Source organism: Meriones unguiculatus, chromosome 6, assembly GCF_030254825.1.
Source record: "Meriones unguiculatus strain TT.TT164.6M chromosome 6, Bangor_MerUng_6.1, whole genome shotgun sequence".
NCBI classification, from domain to species: Eukaryota; Metazoa; Chordata; class Mammalia; order Rodentia; family Muridae; genus Meriones; species Meriones unguiculatus.
In genome coordinates, this window is record NC_083354.1 from 47,249,917 (window position 1) to 47,269,506 (window position 19,590).

The 19,590-nt window shown below is 45.8% G+C and overlaps 1 protein-coding gene across 4 annotated transcripts in view; it reads left to right on the forward strand.

The window, feature by feature from the left end:
• Positions 1-506: 506 nt before the first annotated feature.
• Tmem108 (transmembrane protein 108) overlaps positions 507-19,590 on the forward strand; it is a 265,163-nt gene continuing 246,079 nt past the window's right edge. For all 4 annotated transcript variants that reach the window (XM_060385400.1, XM_060385395.1, XM_060385396.1 and 1 more), the window contains exons 1-2: positions 507-664; positions 8,244-8,356. The gene's annotated coding sequence lies outside the window, so the exon portion shown is untranslated. The remainder of the gene's footprint in view (positions 665-8,243; positions 8,357-19,590) is intronic.

Below are 19,590 nucleotides of genomic sequence, written 5' to 3' on the forward strand. Positions count from 1 at the left end.
TCCAGGTGGCGACCCTATAGCCTTTCTCCTTAGGCCCTGTGGGTTCGCCACATGCTGAGACAGCCATCTGAATGCTCTTCGTCACTGAAGCAGGAGAAAGGTCGTGAACAAGCCGAGCAGGGGCTAGCCACATTTTTTTTTTTTTTTTTTTTACAGTGCTCCTTAAAGCATGGTCTCGGACCAGGAGAAGCTTCATCAGCACTTGGGTTCTTGTGAGAAACGCAGGACCTTGAGGCTCCACCCCAGACTTGAACAAGACTCCCTGGTGGTTCTTATTTAAGCCGGGATCCGAGAAACCGATCGATGGAGAAATTGATCAACTGGACGTCATTCATCCGCGGAAATAAGGGACTCAGTCCCCTCGCGCCCGCCTCGCACCGGCTCCACTCGGCAGCAACCGAACCCCTGGGGACCTCGGAGCCAGGCGCTTGCCGAGGGCAATTTGGTGATTGGCTTGTGCGGCCACGTGACCAGCGCGGAGCCTTCCACGCGACCGGATTGGTTCTCGCGGACGTTGACGGACAGGGCCGGGGCGGGCCAGAGCCCGGTCGGAGGGGCGCCCGCGGGTGCCGGCGGGGCGAAGGCGCGAGAGCGTGAGTGCGCGTGCGCGAGCGGCGGGGCTTTCTCCGGAGCCGTCGGAGGGAGCCGGAGCGCTTCTCCCGAGGTGAGCGGAGCGGGGCCGTCGGTCTGATGCCGGGTCCCGGGGAGCGGCGGGGGATGGCTCGGGGTTCACCTGCCCCGGGAGCCCCGCATTGGGGGAGGAGGCGGCCCCGGCTCATTCGCCAGCCTCCCGTGCCTCGGTTTCCCTTTTCCCACCCTCTGATACATCTCCCCCATCCTCCCCTCGGCGGCCGCGGCTGTGCCCGAGGAGGCTTGCCTACCTGGCCGCTTCGCCTCCGCCTTTGTTTCCCGCCCCGGAGGGATGCTGCCACCGGTCGCCTCCCCAAGGGAAGGGCTCGGGAGGCGCCGCGGGGGCGCCACGGGCGCTGGACTGGGTCCGGGGGAAAGGTGGCTTCCATGCTGCGGGACCTGTCGCTTGGGAGAAAGAAAGGGGGGGGAAGCGTAGTGTCACTTTGGTTCGAGCCCTTGAGACCCGAACTAATCCGGCGACTGCGAGCGAAGCGGAATTCCTAGCGCAGCTGATGATCCTTCTGCCTCGGTGCGGGCGCTGGCTTCGCGGGGAGGCTGAGCCTGTGCCGCCCCGGGAAGGGTGCCCTGTCCGTTTGCTGAACCTCGAGCCTGCCCTCACCCAGACTTCACCGACATACAACCCTCGGAGCCTACGGAGGGAACAGGGATATGCATTAAAAAGCTTAATTTAAAAAAAAAAAAGCAGTTGGATAGAGCAGGTCACACACACACACACACACACACACACACACACACACACACACGGGGTTTCCAGAGACAGTGTAACTGATGACTGAGAAACGGCGAGGGATTCGCCCGCAGTGAACTGCAAACCAGACAGCGCACCGGAGAGGTTTCAAGAAGATGCAAGAAGCGGGGTGGGGGGTGGGTTCTGTGACTTTGTGAGGGTACTTATTTTCAGCCTGGCTGGAGGGCAGCAGGAGAGGGGAGGTAGAGTCTAAGATGCACTTCATAATTCTTTGAAAAAGTGCATGTTAAAAAAAAAAAAAAGACCATTTGGGGCGGGTGGGGTGGGGAGGAATTGGGGGAGGATATCGTCTTGAACCATTTAAAAGGGGGAGGGCGTGTCCAGGAGTTAAACTTGGTGGTCAACAGGCAGGTTCCCTTGAGTAAGCGTCTCCCCAGACATACAGTAGCAATGACACGCAGGACATCTTATGGCGAAACTTAAAAGATCCCTTGAGTTTGCCACTGGTTGACTAATTTGATGCACCCGGTATGGTAAAGCTGGCTCAGCCAAGGGCCAGTAAGATTCTGCTGTGCTCCCGAGTTTCAGTGCAACCCATTCTTAACTTAGGTTCCTCAGTCTCTGCCTGACTCTTTGGAGATGTTCTGATACTGCTGAAAAGCCTTCCCTTCCCCGTGTGAAGCTGATTTTCCTCCTAGACAGCTAAAACAGTCATACCTGGTGCCAGCAAAATATTCAGTTTAATTTACTGAATTACACAATACTCAATTAATTTACTTGCTGCAAATTCAGTTCACTGGGAAAGTTATTATTTTTTTATTTTTTATTTTGAGAAGGCACCTCTTCCGATTGTTAGACTAGAGGAATCAGACTCAGGATTCACAGCATCACCGAGTAAACTTTTGGTGGTTTCCTGAGATGAAAGTAAAAGAACGGAATCTGCTGTGAAGCCCAGGGAATGCTGGGAATGCCACAGATGACCCCGGTAAAATGCTGTAAAGGTTCTCATCTGATAGACAGAAACGCAGAAGACTAGCGAGATAACTCAAAACTAGAGGCTCATATACACTGTGGAGAGAAAAGGGGTTTTGAGGAATGAAGGAGGTGGCGTGGTTTGAGAAAAGCATGCATTTTTGCTTTGAGAGAAAGAAGCTGTTACTGCATTAAGCTGTGTGTAAGACACGTGGAGGGCATGGATGTGTGCTTAACTGGAGGAAGTGGGGTCAGCTGCTCCGAAGAGGCAAAAAAAAAAAAAAAAAAAAACCCAAAACTCTGCCTAGGACCTAAAGGGCCAGGCGAAGAATTGACAGGCACAGTTCAACTCGCCTCTCCGACCTGTAAGACGGGGTTTTTAACCTTGGATTTGATAAAAAGCCCTCGCTTCTGCTTTCAAGATGGCTACAAAATCCTCTTCTTTCTGTTGTTTCTGTCCCCCTGGGTCATGGACAAGGAGGATGAAGAACTAAGGAGAGAGATTATAGTCAGACCTTCATGCCTAAGCAGGGATGCCCTCTGAAGAGGATCTGTGTCACATTGTGTAAATATAAGACCCTTCACCCTGGTGGGTGCCTGGGAGAATTCCTTAGGGTGTAGGATGAAGCTGTCTTACGCTGCCACAAGTGGGGTGCTGGGTGAACCCATCTGCTGGGGCGAAGGAGTGCCTGGAATGGCTGAGTTCAGCCGGGCTCTGCTTCCTGATGGAGAGAGGTTTCTAGGCAAAGCTGCCTCGTTGTCAGCTTGTCTGGCTGGCCTTCTAATGGCTTCTAGAGGACAATACTGACACGACAAAGGATCCTAGTGAGCTTGTGGGTCTCAGGCTGTGTCGTTTACGCCTGTAATGCGCTGTGGAAGAGAGCCGCACTGTGATTCAAATCTAGGATGCCTGTCTCTCCAAGTCCTCAGCTCCTGTCACCTACAGGTTTCCCTCAAACAAGTTGTACCGTCCAGACCAGTAGATGGCAGTCTTGCCTCTGGGAATTCCTCAATAGGATAGCTTTGGAGCTGTCAGCTTCAGTGGGGATTCGGTGTAGGTGATAGGCTCCTTGCTCTCATTATAATAATAATAATTTTTGAGAACTTAAATTTTTATATAATGCAGGAATAATGGGATAAGATCAGGATTCTCTCTTGTGTGTGTCTCTGTGTGTGTGTCCTGAGAAGATACTGAACGGCATAAATTGAGGAGCATCATAGTTTAAGCTTTAAGAGCACTGGTTACACAGACATGATGTTGAGGTTACAAGTTGAGGTTCATCCCAAAGACTTCGTTTCTAATTTTTTGCGTGCAAAGCTAGTCTCCACACAAGGACGACTCTATGAAGTGTGCATGTGATTTAAAACCCAGTCTGTAGTCGGTAGCACATGTCCTGAAGGCAGCAGGGAGAGTATTCGTGAAAATAATGTTCAATCAGTATATCCCAAGGCTGTCCGAGAAAGGTAGGTCAAATCATTGCAAATCAGTTTCTTTTAAAACTTGGAAATTTTTCTAACAAGTGTTTGTAACAGTTGCCTTAGCTAGCGTTGACCTTCAAGCCTGTAGTAACCACTCAAAACTTGAACTTTCAAAACCTACTTTTAGCAGGAGTTTATTCATAACATCTCCCAGGTTTGAAATAACTGATTATTTTGTTCTTTCTTTAAAAACTGCTTTCTGAGGTGGGTTTTGCAGACGCTGAATTCAAGGGAAGTGTAGGCCCTTTAGCCAGCAGTGGAGAAGTCACAGTGCAGGGGAAGGTTTTAGCCCTGAAGCTACCCAAGCTCTAGCACACTGGGAGCCGTCACCCCGTCACCTGCTCTTTGTACAGCTGCCATCCTGCAGGTCAGCTGTACAAAGAGTCTTTGGGGGTTTATTCCTGTGTGAGTTGATAAGCTGTTTTGTTTTGTTTTTGCTTTTTTTTTTTTTCTGTCAGTGACAAATCCTAAAATCCCACTGGCACAAGACAGCAGTAGTCACAAATCATTGACGCTGCCTCATTTAGTAGCCATAAATCAGTCTGTCTTTCCGCCTGTTGTTTTTCTCATGTTTATTGGATCTGTCAGGTGAATGCAACTTAAACATCTTTCCACATCTGAAGTTCTTTGGCTGGGTAATTCCCGTAAGGTATTTCTGAAGCCTCCAGGCAATGCTCACGTCAGTGGCGTGTTCACGCTGTGAAGCCAGCATGAGAAGACACCTCCCTGCAATTCTTCCATGAAAACCGTGGTGCTTCCGTTAGGGTCCTACAGTTCAGAGGTGGCAGAACCCCTAGGAGCAGTCCAGCTTAACCTTCCCACCTTTTAACTCAAACTGAGTTTCTTAACAAGCCTGATAGTGGTCGAGGGTATGTGGGTGAGTTGGAGGCCAGAGGTGGAAGTTGGGTGTCTTTCTCAGTCGCTTTCCACCTTAGGTTTTGAGAGACTCTCACTGAGCCTGGAGGTGACTGGTTTGGGAAGGTGAGCCCCAGAGGTCCCTCTGACTTTGTCACCCCGATGGCAGGATTAGAGATATGTGCCTTCACACCTGGGCGCTGTATTAATGTTCATGCTGGGGGACTGAACTCAAGTCCTCACCAGTCATTTCTCCAGCTCTAGCATATTCTGAGAAGCGAGCCTTAGGCTTCAACAGAGTGCCAGATGGATCTGTGGCACAAGGTGGGATAAGAATGTGACTGTCTAGGGCAGCTTCTTGAAAACTTCTGCTGGGACAGGGTCCCGGACAGCCCGGGCTGCTGTTGAACTTGCTGTGTGGCCAGTGTGCCTAGAAGTTGTGATTCTTCTCCTAAGTGCTGGTATTATATATGTGTGCATCACGACACCAGGATTTAGGAGTGTCCGTGTGTGTCTCTATGCATGAGCACACACATGATGCATGAATGCACAGAGGCCAGGGGATAATTTTGGGATGTCACTTCTCAGGAGCCATCTACGTTGTTTTGTTGTTGTTGTTGTTGTTTGGTTGGTTTTGTTTGTTTTTTGAGACAGGTTTTCTTTTTGGCCAGGGGTTTGTTAGCCTCACTGGCTAGTGAACCCCAGATCTTACTGTCTCTGCCTTCCGGTGCTGATGTTTCATGTGTGTACCACCAGACCCAGCTTTTTTTCTGTGGTTTCCAGGTCCTGAACTCAGTTTACCATCCAGGCTACCTTCCCAGCCCCAAAAGGAGAATTCTTGATTGATAAGCTAACATAATGTTAGGCAAAGGGAAAAAAAAAAAGTTGGGAATGGAATGCAGAAATTAAGCTGTGAAAGTTTAGGGATATTGTACCTTTATTAAAATTGTTCCCCAACTGAACAGGCTACAGTTGCATTTTACCCATCTTAATAATGGATGTGCAAGTATCGATTTCCATTTATCATTCCTTTCTCGGTAGCCTCCTAATTTCACCAGAATGCTTTCAAGTTCATGCCGCTTTCCTGGCAGTGTCATGCATACTAAGGGGCTCCCAGCTCTCATTACCCAATTTGAGGACCACATAGTCATTACCTTTCTGATTTATGACCCGAACAATTTTAAGTTCTGATTTGCATATATTAAGTACACATAATGGCTTTTATTATAACATTCTCCTATGCATATATACTTCGATCCTGGTTGCCCCACGACTATCCTCTCTTGTTTCTCTTCCGCTCCTGATAATCCCTTTCCTCTTCCCAGCTAATCCCTAGCCTCTACTATCTTGTCTTGTGTGTGGCAGGTAGGCAGGCGTATGCACGTACCTGTTTAGTTAAAGGAGCATGAGTGAGAGTTTATTCACAGGAGCATGAAAAACTTACCCATGGCTACACTACTGGAAAAAAAAAAAGCTCCTCCCTTTCTCCCTTTCCAGCAAGCATTAATTGCCTCTAGATCCTCAGGAAGGGATGGGTCTATGAGGCCCTCACCCCTGGTATTCCTCAGGTGCCAACAAATCCTTAGTGAGGGGCAGGGCTTCATGGGGCCCTTCCCAACCTGTGACAGCTCGGAATGAAGTTTAGACTCATGGTGGCACATGCCTCTAATCCCAGCACTCAGAAGACAGGGGCAGGTGGATTACTGTGAATTCGAGGCCAGCCTGGTTTACAAAGTGAGTCCAGGACAGCCCAGGCCATACAGAGAAACCCTGTTAACTAGTTACCTTTATTAGTACCCAACATGTACTGTGGCTAATTTCCGTATTTCCCTAACTATTGACAATCCCAAATACTTTCTTTTTCTAATTGTCCTTACATAGGAGGGACTCAGAATTTGTATGGATTTGAAATAAAAATGCTGACCGTTACCAGAGGCTATACAGACATTACTTTGTGTTCCGTTGCCACCTTTGACACATAAGAAGCAATTTGTTGTTGTGGGAACTGTTACTTGGCAACCCCCCAGATCTGTGTCCTGTGATGGCTTGCTTACAGTTTGTTTGTACTGCAGTGGCCTGTGCCGGTAGAAGCCGCCTTCTGCCTTTTTAGTGATAAGACAGAGTGATCTTTCTTTTTGCTTTTGTAGAAGAATAACAATTTTTTTTTTCCTTCTCGGTTTATAGAGTGAATTTATATGCTAGAGAACAAAGTCAAATTGTTGCTTCCAAGGGCAAATTTCTGCTACTAAGTTGTTATGAAATTTGGTAGGGAAAGGGGCACCCATCACCTCCCTGGTTTCAAAGGAGGAAAAGGAGCAGTGACCTCTTAAGTTCTAACTTTTTCTAAACGTGTGTGACTCCGAGGAATTGTATCTGGTACCCAGGCTCAGTAGGTCTTTAAAATGCTGCTGGTTGAAAGTGCATTCAGATCAGAAATAGTACTTATATGTGAAAGTCACGCTGTGTACCAAGTTTGCCAAATATTCCTTAATCTTATATCCTAACTGCAGTCTTCCCTTCCTCCTCTTCTCCCAGTCCCTCCCCATCTCCAAACCTCTAGTTCAATAACAGAGTGGCCACGAAACAGCAGCAGCAAGATCCCATAGGGCAGCCGTTCTCAACCTGTGGGTCACGACCCTTTGGGATTGAACAACTCTTTCATCGCATGTCCAATATCCTGCATACAGATGTTTACATTACAACTCATAACAGTAGCAAAGTTACAGTTATGAAGTAGCAATGAGAACAATCTTATGACTGGGGAGGGAGTCGCAGCATGAGGAACTGTATTAAAGGGGCCGCAGCATTGGGAAGGCTGAGAACCACTACAAGGGGTTCTCCCCATTCCAGAGAGCTGGGGATGGAGAACAGCACGGAAGGCTCGCAAAGGCATTTGGGGTGCATGTGTGCCTATAGGGGCACAGGGATATACATATGTACAGTAGCTCTGCCCCGCTCTCCCCTCAAGCGGTATCCACCTTTCCATTTCTGCCCACTTTCTGTGGGCTGCCCAAAGTCAAACAGTCACGCTTAACCCCATGGGCTGGCAGTCAGTGGCCTTGGGTCAGGCTCACTCCAGTCCAATCACAGCAGCCTTAGGTTCAGAACAGAGCACTCTGAGTATGATGCTATCACCGGGACCTCGACCTGGCTACTTTACAACTCCGGGTCTCTTGTAATTTTACAACTGCTGTGAATCATAATGTAAATATCTGTTTCTTTTTTTTTTTTTATGATGGTCTTGGATGATCCCTTTGAAAGGGTCATTCAGCCTCCAAAGGGTTCAACCTCCAAAGCGTGTGACCCACAGGTTGAGAACCGTCACCTCGGGAATCTTGGCGATTATAGTGTAAAGGTGTAGGACCCACAGCAGCCCGAGTCCTTTGGTTTCTACATCAAACCCGTCATCCCTCTTGACTTTCCACCTACCTAGGATGTTTATGGGAACCTCTTGTATTGACCATGAACCACAACAGAGGCTGGGGTCCATGTGTTAAGCGTGAAGTCTGTTTTTAACAGATTCATTTGAACAATGGCTTTGGAGATGAAGTTGTGGATAAATTGGCCTCCTGTGTCCATTCACTTTTGTCTTTGGCAGATCGCTTGGCTGTGGTCCAGCATGCAGAAGTGAGCCTGTGGTGAAAAGCAGCAGAACCGATGGTTGGCGGGGATGTAAGAGCATTCGAAGGCTTCCACACCCTCTCCTCCAGGGTAAGGCACACACCCTCCCTGTTCTACCGGCTTTCCCAAATCATAGCTGCCCTTGTCTCACCAGCGTCTTGCAGTCGGTGCAGTGGGGTGCTCTGTCTGTGAAAGGCTTCTAAAGCCTTCTTTATTCAGACCGTGGATTCAAATCAACAAGCATGAAAAACGGTGACCAAGGGAGGGGGCGAGCTGTGCGCGTGGAGATATCTCTACACGGGGCTGTTGAGTGGGTTTGTATGGGGTGTGGTTTGTGGAAGCAGGCTTGTTCTGGCTCTCTGAAAGAGCAGGGCAGAAGACGAACCGAGACCAGCTGCCTTTTACCTAAAGCCATATCATGTTGCGAATAGTCTGGTCAGACGTCCCTTCCCACCCTCTTCCTCCTCCATGCATCACTCACCGAACTTTCCCTTCCCTGACTGCTCCGTTCACGAAAGAAGTAGCTTGTCAGAGCTGAAGTCTCCGGGGCGGTCCATAGCAGCTTAAATCACGGCGTTCTGCCCACGCCACAGTTTGCCATCTGGTATCTCTGGAAGTCACATAAGCAGCCACCGAGCTGCTTGTAGTTGCTGGTGCCCTGTGTGTGACTATGGGGAATCTGTAAGCAAACCTGGCTGTTTTATTTATGGCAGAAATAAAATAAATCAATTCCAGACTAGTTGGAGATAGTGTTTGGTGAGCCCTTCTGGGTCTAGGTGGAGGTCCAGGGAAGAAAGAATTCTGCTTTCCTACGCTCGCTCCCCAACTTCTGTACTTGAACAAAAACCGGATTCCCGGAAGGAGAGATCATGACTAATACTATTCCAAGCAGAGCTAAGAATGGTCACAGAGGGGCGGGAGCATGGTGGGCTTTTTCATCGTCGTCGTCATCATCGTTGCTGCTCAGCTTTAACCTGGAGGGAGGGCTGTTTTCAGCCAGCGGGTTCAAGGCCGCCGCGAGGCCTTGCTAGACTGATGGCACCCAGAAAGTCTGCCTGTGGTTCCATGCCTCATGTGGCTCACTAATGAGTACAATTTACTGAACAAAATAGATGATTAAGGGCTGCGGATCCCGGAGGTTCCCGTAAGCGAGAGTCGTTGCTGCTCTCGAGTGGCTCACGCGCCTAGGGAGGGAGCATGGACCCCATCTATAGAAGAGTCCAGGTGACCACCTGGCACAGACCTCTCAGCCCATGGCCTGGAGGTCACTCATGACAGGAACGTTCCTTGTTAAATTTTATGCCTGAGAGAGTTTTGCTTAACATCTGTGGCTCCTGTCCTTTTTATCTGTGGCTCTCATGTAGCCTCTATTCTAAATGTATCTAAGAAGTATTTTACATTAAAAAAAAATGCAACTGGCTGGCATGTTTCTGTGTGAATACTGTACAAGGAGATAGCTATTCTTTAACCATTAATAAGGGGCCAAAAAAAAAAATGGCGTAAGAGTTGCCAGTGTGCCGGGCAGTATTGATTTCAACGAAGCAGTGTTTGTATGGGCTGTTGCTATGCTTTATGGGATGTGTACTGTGCCCTTGCCCTTAGCCTCTGCCCACCAAATGCCAGTAGCTCTCCAAGCAATCATGACCATCAGAAATGTCTCTGCGTATTGTTCAATGTCTCCTGGGAGACAAAACTGCCACAGCTGAAGGACCACAGTGACTTAATTGTTCTGAATTTCTCTCTAATTCTTTCCTCCCCTTCCCCAGTTTCCCTTCCTATAAAAACAGGCATACCCCATAGTAACTCGGCCCGAGGAAGCAAGGTGCATAGTACTGTGTGGTCGATCAGGGTTTCTATAAATGAGAAATGAAAGCTATCTCTCCAGACACTTAGGGCCCAAGAATCCCCCCTGATCATCATGATAACAGTAACAGTGGTGGCGGCGGGGTAGGGGAATGGGAATTGAGGCGGGGTGCAGCTCGGTGGTGGTGGGGGCTCTCATGGGCAGCCCTGGCTTCTGAGTTATCTGAAGATGTCACTGTTCCAGCTCACTGCAGCAATATATTCTGGATGAAAGCTTTTCCTTTGCAAAGTTAAGGACCAACAGAGGGCACGAGACAAAAAGATGGCCATTCCAAAGAGTAGTCATAGAAATTGCATCTGACAGCGTGATTGCCTAATGTTAAAGTGACTCACCTACAGTAAGACCAAAGGACATAGAGGGACAATCGCCAAAATCAAAGTTTCCTCCTGAGTGACCAACAACCCAGACCAGTTTTTGCAAGTCGTATAAAGATGGAGACTGTGTAGAGAAACTCTCCCTTATCCTAAACCCTTTGTGCTCTTTTTCCCTTTTTGTTTCTGAGTGTGTGAAATATGGGAAGAGACTGTCCTCCGTGTACTCCCATGGAGTGATAAATAACGTGTTTTCCTGTGGCATGTTTTCTGTGGTGTTTTCCAGTGCTATGTCTTAGAAAAATGAAAGGAGGCCATAACTGTGAAGTCATCTGAAATAACCTATGTTGCTTTAGCAAAGAGCCTCAGTCCCACTAGAGGACAGAGCCACTGCAGACTGCTGAGGTTTCTTTTGAGTTCTCTTCGCTGTGTTTCTGGTCCATACGAAATTTGCAGCTGTTCTCTATGTAAGAGCTAATGTGTGTGGAGGCCATTGTAGACAGTCTGGTTCCTTTGGCTTCTGGTGTGTGTGTGTGTGTGTGTGTGTGTGTGTGTGTGTGTGTGAAGTGTGTGCAGAAGAAATGCCTGGGAAAGACTTTGTGAACCTGGAATAATGAGGCTCTTCCATGAAAAGAGGGGTGACAAGTACAGGCCTTTTCTTGGTAGGAGTAGGGCAGTGTTTGTTGTTTCTCTCTAGGCCAGTCTTCAGGATTGCCTGGTTTCTTGTTACCTCCTGAGCCAGATCTCTCAGCGTGTGGACCTCACGTCTAAATGAACAAGGCCCCAAGGTGACTGCTGGAGAATCCGTGTTCCTTCGCATGGCTTCCGATACCATGGCACCTTACATGGGTATCTCTGTGTCCGTGGTGGGGAAGGCATGAAGTGTTTTTGCAAGCACTCAGAACAGACATAGGACTTTCTCATGTTAATATGCCACGCCATATCCCAGAATGGTCTAAATTTTGTCCTAATAGTAGCCACTATCCCCATGTGACTATTTAAATTATTTAGGCTAATAATTCAGGTTTTCATTTGATCTTGCCACAAGTGCCCTGTGGCCACACATGGCTTGTGGCTGCTGTCGTAGATCAGATACATGACAGGTCCACCATTCAGTGTCCTGAATACAAGCTTTAGTTCACAAGGCTCCCTGTGTGTTAGAAAGCCATGTTTGGAGTGACCACACACTCTTGTTATAAAATATATTAATTCATATAGTTCAGAAGTCTTTTAGAATATGTCCATTCCAGTAAGACATTTGTGTGTCTTGTTAAACTTTGTTTTCTCTCTCTCTCTCTCTCTCTCTCTCTCTCTCTCTTTCTTCCTTCCTTCCTTCCTTTCTTTCTTCCTTTCTTTTCTTTTTATGCTGCAACTTTTGCTGGCTACAGCCAGTGTCATGGGTCTGTTCCTCTGACACAGCAGAGTGCACCATCTCAAAAATGTTTGCCCTTTATTCTGGGGCTGCTGAGCTGTCTCTGTCCACTCGTTCTCTTTGCCTGACCCTCAGCAGGCTTGTTTGTGCAACAGGCCTTTTTTTTTTTTTTTTATGTTGCCTAGAGCTCTACAAAGAGTCTAGAAGTGAGAAAAGAATTTTCACCACTTCTTCCTCCGAGCCCCATCTTGGCTCAGAAAAGTGTTTCACGAGAGGGTCTTGATCCACAAGCCTAACCTCCGAGGAGTTATCCCTTGAAGAATGAATCTCTGAAGCAAAGTTCCCAACTGATCTATTACAGCACAGATTTAGTGATTAAGCCCTTCAGCAACACGGAAGGCTTTTCTGTTGATATTATCTATTAATTTTACCAATATTAGTTGCCCAGAAATTTTCATTTGGACAAATGAAAAGCTGGGGAAATAAAGACACATTTTGAAAAAGAGATGTAGTTGAAAGCTGAGGAGCCCACGGTTGTTTTGCATGGTAGAGGGAATTTGGGTGAGAAGCTCCTGTGCCCTTAGTAGGATGGCTTGAAGAGAAAGGAGTAGGGCCTTGGGGGTGGCCTGGATCCTTTGTGTGATTCACTTCATGATGGTGGGACGGTATTGGGAGGGTGACACAATGCTTGCTTTTTAATTTATTTTTCTTTCCTTGTGTTTTTTAAAAGACCTTTTTTGAGTGGTCTAGGTAGACGCAAAATGGAGAGAGGAAAATACAAAGGTCATTTGTACCCCACCCCTCCTACATATGTGTGACTGTCCTTATCGCCACCATTGCATCTCTGTCACACTCTATGAACCTACATTTACGTGATAATTAGCCCCAAGACAGCGGTTTACCTTAGCGCGCAGTCTGGCAGCTCTACATTCCTTGGATTCGGACTAATGCCTGGTGAAAGAGGCTCACCGTTACAGTCACAGGCCTCCCTGAAACCCCTCTGTGTCTATTCATGCAGACTTATTCCTTCCCCTCCTCCACCCCTAAGCTACTAGAAGCCATTGATCCCAGGGCCACAGTTTTATTTTTCATGCAGTTGGACTCACACAGTAGGTAACCCTTCAAAATGCCCTTCTTTTGGTAAATAACCACTTATGTGTTTTCCCATCTTTTTGTGGTTTGGGTACTCATTTCTTTTGTGTACTCAATATATTCCAGAACATTCTTATTTATCGGTTCACTTCCTGAAAGGAATCTTGGTTGCTGTCAAGGCTGGCCTATTGTAAATAAAGGTGCCCTAAACATCCACGAGCAGGCTTTTGGGTAGGCATGAGTTTCGTCTCTTTTGGGTAAATATCAAGGGACGAGACTGCTGGATGATTTGTCTAAGAATGTTTTGTTCTGTAAGAAACTGACAAACTGTCTTTTAAGACACACTGCCATTTATAGTCCCATCAGCAAGTAATGAGGCTTTCCGTGAGCTGCGTCTTCACCATGGGTGCTGTCAGAGTTCTGGATCTGAGCCATTCTAAAACATGCATAGTAACATCTCATGTGGTTCTAATATACACTTCCTTTATGTTTATGGAATGTCATGTTATATCCATATTTGCATGTATGCATTAAAGGTTTTAGCCATTTTTTATAGTTAGGTTTTGCATTTTCTTACTGACTTTTAAGGACATTTTCTATTTTGAGTTTTTTTTACCATAAATATCCTTTGCAAATACATTCGTACTACCTGTTGCCTTCCTGTTCTCTTGATGTTGGCTTTGAGACAGCAGACATTTTAAATTTTATCGAAGTTCTTCCTATCACTAACTTTATGGATTTTGCATTTGGTTTTGTATTTTAAAAGATACAGTTCTACCCAAGGTCATTGTAGATTCTTTTTCTTACCCCCGGTATCTTTCATAGTATTCTGTGTTTTAGATTTAAGTCTGTGGCTCATGTTGAGTTGATGATGGTGAAGAGTATTAAAGAGTTTTCATTTGCTCACTTGTGCACTGCTTCCTGCTTGCTCTGGTACCATTTCTGGAGATACTCCTGTAGCCTCATTGTATTGCCTGCCTTTGCTCTTTTGTTATAGATAATTGACTTTATTTATGTGGGTCTATATCTGGGCTCATGTTTTTAATTGATTATGTTTGTCTGGTCTTTCACCAGGATGTACTACCTGGCCCATGTAACTTCATAGTAAATTACTAAGCCACAGATCATCGTTCCTTCAACTTCCGTATTGCTCCTGAAATATTAAGTTAGCCATTCTGGTTCTTCCGCACCTCAATATGAATATTGATCCCTTATTGATAGCCGCAAGTGACATCCTCGGAGTTTGTGGGGATGGTGTTGAGTCTCGTAGTGGTTGTCAGTTGTCAAGCTTATTAGTTGTCAGCTTGACAAGATTTACAGTCTCCTGGCCCTGTGTGTGAGAGGTCATCTAGATCAGGTTAACTGATGTGGGCAGCCCAGCCCGGTTGGCTGAGCTCCAGGACTGAATGAAGAGAGCGGGCTGAGCACCAGCGTTCACCTGTCTCTGCTTCCTGACTGTGGATACAGCGTGGCCAGCTGTCTGCCGCTCCTGCAGCCCCCCTTTCATGCCATGGTGAACTGTATCTCCTAGAGTCCTAAGCCAAAATAAACTTTCCCTTCTTGAAGTCGCTGCTATCAGGTACTTTGTCACAACAGTGAGACAACATACTAATCTGTGGCTGGAGGAAAGAATATCTTAGCCAGATCTAATATTGTACTCTGTAAATGTGCATATCTGTCTCGTTGCTCTTAGATTCCTTTGGTCAAAGTTAGGATGTTTTCCTCATAAACCTGTACACATTTTAAAACTAATATCTAAGAATTCAGTTTTGGAGTGCTGATTTAAGTTATGTGTTTTTAAAGTTCAGAATGCACTTGTTCATCCAAGATGCCTGAGGATGTGATTGCCTGGTGGGCTTTTTCATAGAGCCTTGTTCCTTCTGCTGAATTGTTCACTAGCTTCAGGAAGTCTCTCTCTTTTGTGTTTCTGTATTGACAGTCTTGTAATCCACAAACAAATGTAATTTTCTTTCTTACTAACTGTGATAGGGCTTAACAATGGTGGCCTCATTTTGTCTCAGTCCATCCATGAATTGCCTATAAGAAGGTGTCAGTTCCTCTGACAGACACTCCCCTCCTGGAAAGATGAAACCTATCACCTTCTGAATTTCATTTTTGCTCCAGGCTGCATTAAAGCACACATTCCCACACCCATACACGGCAATGCTCCATCTGCAACCAGTCAGGACCTGACAAGCCAACCTCAAACCAGCTCTTATCCTACTTCTACAAAGCTCACTTCTGTTAACTCTTCCCAGGCTGTTGGTCGTTGGGATCTTATCTGGGGCAGAAGAGTCCCTAAGCAATGTCTATTTTCTTCTCATAAGATCCCAATGATAGTATGGCCATTTGTTAATGTCATTATTTTTCTTGGCATTAAGAAATTTTAAAAAGTTATAATAGGATCAAAAGGTGAAAATTGTTTCAGTTAAAAAAGATTTGTAAGCTGGGTGTGGTGGCACATGCCTTTGGTTCCAGCACTTAGGGAGGCAGAGACAAGCAGATCACTATGACTTCAAGGCCAGCCTCGTCTACAAAGCGAGTCCAAGACAGCCAAGGCCACACACAGAGAAACCCTGTTTCAAAAAACAAACACAAAACAAAATAAAAAATGTGTATGAAGATTAATATGAATGTATGTTTACAAAATGGGAAAAAAAACTAAAAGGTTTTGCAAGTTATAAAAGCCCACTAACTTATTTAAAGTACATGGAGCCAGAGATTTAAAGATAATAGATGGGATTTTACACTTTCTAAGGTTTAAGGTAAAGAAATTTCAAAAACTGGCTAAAATGTATGTCTAGCTACTGACATAGTATTCTAACCATTTGTGTTCCATGATTAAAGGAGGACGCCAGATACTCTGTTATTAAACTCACAGATCTGGGAAATTAGTCAAGATGTCCGAGTGTTGTCCTTGGAACTTTGCTAGGCAATCCTATAAATGAACCCAATAGCATTCTGTTTTTCTATTAAATTTTCAATGAGATGCTGGCTTTAACTGACTTCTCTTACATGCTGCTCATTGCACAGTTACCTTATCCTACAGAGCTCTAAAATGTAGTCCAGTCAGTTGTGCACTTACATTTCACCTCGCTAATCAGGACTTAAGTTACCTGTGATGCTAATTTTTTTCTCATTACCTTCATCTCTTAATGCTCCCCACAAGGTTGTAATTGAGGAGACCAGCTGTGAACTTAATACTGGCCAATTGGAAAAAAAAAAGCCTCAAGTCTCCCAAACCAATGCCAACCTTGTAATTGACAACAGTGACAAAAGTCATCAGTCTTCCTAACGCCTTTGACAAATCCTGTCAAGGTTGCTTTAGGTGGTTTTGTTGACTGTTCTTGTCTTCTAGGAAGGACAAAACTGCCGTAACTCTTTCCTTAACTATGTTCGCAGTCAGAATTGCACAAGCCCTGACCATCTCATGTTTGTATGTTTCAGCTGCTTCTCACACGCATAACACACGCCAAGGGTGCATGCATAGTATTATCTCATGGCTGTCTCACGTTCTAGGTCTTTGCCATCTGTTAAGTTTTACCACAAACTCTTAGATGGACCTTTTTGGGGGCACACGAACTGCTGTCCTTTCTGCATCACCCCTTTTATGACCTCGAAGCAGTTAGAAGAGAGCTATGCTCTAAAGGCAATCCAGATGACCCCTCAGAAGGGACTAATGAGCCATCCAGCTCATCCCTCCTTTTGTCTCTCTAGACTTTTTTTTTCCAGGACCCAGAACTGTAACAGCTGGACTCCATGGTAGGAATGGTTCTCCAAAATTTCCAAGGCCCAGATCTCATCGTGACAGAAAACAGTGACTTCTGCTTATCCCTAGGGGGAATGCTGCTTCTGTCATAATCAGCCAGGCCTGGTTTAAGATGCAGCACCTAAGCTAAGGAGCAGGCAGATGAGCAACTAAATCCAACAATCTTCTTGGAACTTCTTTGGCTCATGTCTCCCCTGACTGCTACCCCTAAAGTCCTTCGCACCATCAAAGCTTTGGCCCTCTTCTTTGGACCATGCCTCTTTTGCTGTTACTCTAATTTTTTTTATTTTTACAGGAGCACATTCAGGCCTTCCTCAACCAGGGGGTGAGAGAGATCTTTATGACCAGAGAGTATCAGTCACTACCAAAGGTGCCTATCATTCCTTAGCCTTCCCTGCCCCTTACCACATCCAAAGTTCATGGGAAGTAGCCAGAGAAGACAATACGTGGCCCAATTCCTTATGACTTAAAGATAGGAATGGCAGCATTTAACATACGTACACCATTTTGTCTCTGTCCATCTACCTATGAGTTGCTTTCAAGATGGTGATGGCTTTTAATTCCTCCAACAGATAGACCCCTTTCAGAAAGAAGAAACCGGTCATCTTCGCATTCCCAGTTTTGTACCAGACTGCATTAGACAGCATGTTCCCACACCCTTATGTAGCAATGCTCAATCTGCAGCCAGTCAGGACATGACAAGCTAACCTCAAGCCCACCCCTGTCCTATTCCACCCTTAGTGTCGCCTGGCAGATTTAATAAAAGTCTGCTCAGCACACAGTTAGTTTCTCCCTGTGTATTTTCTATCACTAACCTATGTATCTTGTATATTTTCCTCCTACTTTAGAGATTTTTAGTACAAGCGTTAGAGATAATTGGCAACAGAGACGTTTCCTCATTTCTGATCATAACAGGGAAGCTGCTTGTTAACAACCAGGGTTTTATATGACTTTTTCTCTTCAGTTTTCTTCTCTTTTCTTCTGTCTGTCTTAACTGTTAGAGGAGAGCCAGTTTTCTCAAGGGGGGAGGAGCACAATTAGCATTTTGATAGAATGATTCCCTGTTGTGTTGAACATTATGATCTACTGTGAGATGCTCAGTATCCCTAGATACTGACCTCCCGTACTGTTCTAGTCAGGTCGTCGTGCCAATTCCTAAATAGTCATTATTGAGAAATATATTGCTGGAGAGCTTGGTGTGTGCCTTTCAGATAGGGAGGGGAGCAGAGCTGGATCAAAGGCAAGGACCTCTAAGGATGGGGAATAGCTTTGCCAGACTTCAAGCAGTCAGGGCTCCTGGGAGGAGCAGGAAGAACACTCCCAGCCTGCTGTAGTTCAAGGCAAGGCCTGCCCTGACTGTAGTCCGTTAGTCCACGTCTTACTTTTTGGCCATTAACTTGGCTGTACATTTCCATTTGGGCTTCTCTTGGGCCCTTCTGTTCTTGCTCTTCTTTCTTGTACCTATTAATTGAACCGATGACTCATGGAGACCAGCCCCCAAAGAATAAAAAGGAGCATTACAGTTGCATACGGACTCACTCATAGTCCTGCAGGGACTATTATTCCTTACTGGTCAACACTCTCCTTCCTGACTGCCTTAGGGATGCTGCTGTTCTCTCTTGCTCTGAGCAGCTCTGGCTCTGAAGAGATGGCTTCAGTAAGGACCACAGTCCCACAGCTTTCCCAGGCAGTAGTGGTGCAGTAGACTGAAGAGGAAACCCTTCTGTGGTTTATAGACCCTGAGTCCTTCACTCCCAGCTAGAGTTGATATAAACAGAATCTGGAGTTATGGATGTAATAAAGAACCGGGAGATTAGCCAGAAAGAGAAAGCCTGCATACTCAGTAGCTCCTGGGAAGAGGTACGGCTCTGTCCTTTCTCTGGAAGTCTGTGTGTCTCACGGTATAGAGTGTTGGGAAAAATACTGGGGTGGGTGATTGGGAAACCAGTTGTGGCTTACACACACACACACACACACACACACACACACACACACGTTGCATCTGTCAGATGTGACTTTCAGCTATCCATGTGTCCCCCAGGAATAATAGCTAGGTGGCTGTCTAAATGTTGAAAGACATTTTGACATCTTTGACAAGTGTTACTCAGCAGCTGGGTGTGGAAGATTCTGGCTCTGATAAACGAAAATAACTTGGCTTTTGACTCCAAAAATAAATCACATACAAGTGTTATTATGTGAGGAATGACTGACTTAACTGAAACGGGCTTGATTTTTTTTTTTTTTATACAGTGTGTTTTGTTCACTTCTCAAGCCCTGACCCTGGAGCATTCTTTTCTTTTGCACTACTGATTGAGTGGCTTTGTAAGGGAATGCATTCCGCTATTGCAGAGGGCTCAGCCTTTATTTATGATTCTGCATCAGGGCAAGGATGGGCTCAGCTCCATTTGGACCCACACAGCTGTGAGTGAAGTGATCCAGGGCAGTACAAACAACCCATCATTCCATTGACTTCATTTAAAACTCGTAACACTTCTCTTCAGGCTCCCAGATCATGGGACAGAGAGTCTGTCTTTTCTAAAAGGGACACAGCTTTTTTTTTTTTTTTTTTTTTTTTGAAAGAGGCTCCAAAGAAAGGGAATTCAGGGAATTCGTCAGGGCTTCTCTGAGTGGCTGGCTGGGCAAAGAATGTCATTCGTTACTGAAGTATGACTGGGATCAGTTTTCTCACCCAGCTGCTGACTGCCAAGGTGAAAGAGCAGATATAAATCATTTGCTCCAGTTTCTCTCTGATTCTGGGAAGGTCTCTGCCCCATTTATTGAATTTAAAATAATATAAAGGAGGAAAGTATAGAATTGCAGCCAATGAGATTACAATCTGTTTAAAATTTAAGGGCTCACTAGTTTTGCAGTGTAAACTAATAAGAAAGTAACTCAAAATGTGTGTAAATGCTATTT